The sequence below is a fragment of the Solanum tuberosum genome, unplaced genomic scaffold (assembly GCF_000226075.1).
Source record: "Solanum tuberosum cultivar DM 1-3 516 R44 unplaced genomic scaffold, SolTub_3.0 scf00135, whole genome shotgun sequence".
Lineage (NCBI taxonomy): Eukaryota > Viridiplantae > Streptophyta > Magnoliopsida > Solanales > Solanaceae > Solanum > Solanum tuberosum.
Genome location: NW_006239059.1, coordinates 559,074 through 561,967, shown reverse-complemented (window position 1 = coordinate 561,967; position 2,894 = coordinate 559,074).

The following is a 2,894-nucleotide window of genomic DNA, read 5'->3' as shown; positions in this document are numbered from 1 at the left end:
ATTATTAAAAAGATCTATGAAAAGTGGCACATTTTGTTATATTAATTAAAAATTAAAAATATTAATGTGGATAGAAAAATTTGAACCACAAATCTATAAGTTATGCACCCCCTATTTATACTTACTTATCAATATACTAGAGTATTCTTTTTAACCTTGGGTTCACCAATACAAATTTAAAAAGATAATTAGAAAAATAGTAGTATTATATAGGGGTTAGGAAGGGGAGGATGGGTGCATGTGAACCCCCTCCCCTTCATGTACATACGCCCCTGTTTACAATAACTTTTAGTTTACAACTTCACATTATACAAAACGTCAAAATCTAAAGTAAGAGCCCTATTCCTCTTAATTTCTCTTTGTGTTACACTTGTGTAGTTCTTTCATGTGAGTTGTTATTGTTTCTATATTATGAACATTTGTAAAGTTACATTATAGTCTTATCCAGGGGCGAATTTAAGTGTCAAATTTGGGTCACCCGAACCGTGGTCATCCGGCTAAACTCGATATATCATTTGTATAATTCTTAAAAATATATTAAATATTAGCTAAGGAACCCATGCCCAAAATGACCAGATGGTTCACTGGTCGGAGGGCATATTATTGAGGTGGGAGTCGCTGGTTCGAATCCCGCCAGCGCTCAATTTACCCTTTATTTTTTAAAAGGTCTATTTTATTATATAATTAATAAAAGAAATGGCATTACAACTTTAATTAGCCAAGGCATAAAATAGAAGAAAAATATATTTCAATTAAACGTCTTCTGAATTATTTTTTAACTTATTTAATTAACATTTTTTGAGTTTCTTATTCTTATTTTTTTGTTTTATCGTTCATTTTAGTGTAAAACTAAGAGAAATCAAAAGAAAGAACTGTGAATGGAAAAAGTGAAAAAATTATGAAAAAAATTTTAGAACAATTTTTTTTGGGCTATATTGGAATTTAAATATTATTATTTTTGTGGCTATATTGAAATTTAGTTTTTATATCTATAATTTTTTGGGGCATCTAAAATAATTTTTACAATAAAATTAGTGAAAAAAATAAATTTGACCATTAAAATAATAAATTCAAATTAGCCGTTGAAAAAAAAATCTAAAAAAAATCTATGACAAGGATCAAATATACCCCTATATTAATTTATTTTTTTAATATTAATTTTTGCATTTGTTAGAGGAAAAGAGTTTAGGTGAGCTATTTGTATGGCATTAAGGGTATATATGAGTCACTTTCATAACAAGGTGTATGTCAACTCTAAATCACAAAGTTGAGGGCAATATTAGGCCATTTTTCCTACAATTTTAGATATTATCTTTAAAGTAATAGTGCACCCGTGTTCTTGAAATCCTGGATTCGCCTCTGGTCTTATCGCGTAAAATTGTAGGAGAAGTCATATATTTGTTTTATAAGCACTTTCTTATTAGTTAAACTGAAAATCGAACCGTGAATGAGCAAAATCGATAAACCGAAAACCGATAAAACAAATCTTATTGATTTGATTACTAGTTTAACATATTTAAAAATCGAAAACCGATAAATCAAAATGATGATACATAAAACCAAACCGATCTATACGCACCCTAGTCATGATAAGGGTGAGGCGTACTACTCAGAGAGTGAAATTAAAATTTAACTTTATGAATTTTGAAATTTATAATGATGATTTCAAGCGTTAATAATTGAATACGTTTCAAACTCTCGAAAGGAAAGAATATTTTTTGTTCATTTTAAAAATATAGGAAATTTCCGTACTTGCACCCCCTCAAACTCTTCAACAACAACAACAACAACATACCCAGTGAAATCCCACTAGGTGGGGTCTGGGGAGGGTAGAGTGTACGCAGACCTTACCACTACCTCGTGGAGGTAGAGAGGCTGTTTCCGGGAGACCCTCAGCCCCTCAAACTCTTCAAAGGAAAGAAAATACGGACCATCTCTTCCATTTTGGCTCTTTTCCTCTTGTTTTATTCCCAACTTTATACCATTTCCTCTTATTTTACTCCAAACTTTAGATCAATATCCCTTCCATCACCCCTAGACGATAATAGTTTAGTAGATGAGGTTGCTCCTCATTTAATAAAAAATTTCGAATTCAAATTCTGATTATGAAAAAGCTTCCTTTCGAATGGAATCCTACGTGACGTGAATATGATATATCCAGACTCCAATACAATATAAAAAATCAGGTGAAAAACCAAAAAAGAAGAAGAAGTAGCCCTTCCATCTTGACTTGTGGGAAATAAATATTAAAACAACGTTAAAGTATTACAATGACATACATCAATAATACTAGCAAATTTATTGGTGGTGAATGGTGATCGATGTGCTATGTTTCTAATATCTAAACATAAAAATGGTTATAAAGTCTCACTAATTTGGAATGCCAAACAACACAATCCATAGGAAACGGTGAAGAGGGTTATTTGATAATTTACTACCCCTTCGGTCCATATTATAGGGTGTTTTTTTTTAAATTTCGGATAATATGTTACGTACCTTAAGAAATTCATTCACCCTTCAAAAGTAAGAGATATTTTCATTAAATTATCCATATTTTAAAATATTAGTACCTATTTAATAATATTTCTTGGTTAGGTAAAAATCGACTTATGAAAATAAATGTAAATTTGAAAATACTAATTAATATCTTCTTGATTATATGAAAACTCACTTAATTTGGACTAAATATAAAAGAGCAACTTTCACATATAGCAAACACAAAATTCATATTTGTATGCTATAGCAAAGTTTGCATAATTGCGCTCCATAGAAAACATAAATATGTATATTTCGCTATACATATACAAAAGAAAGCAGTTGTATAATCTGCTTTGCTATACATATACAAAAAGATCAATTGTATAAATTGAGAGAGGCGAGTGAGCGAGCGAGAT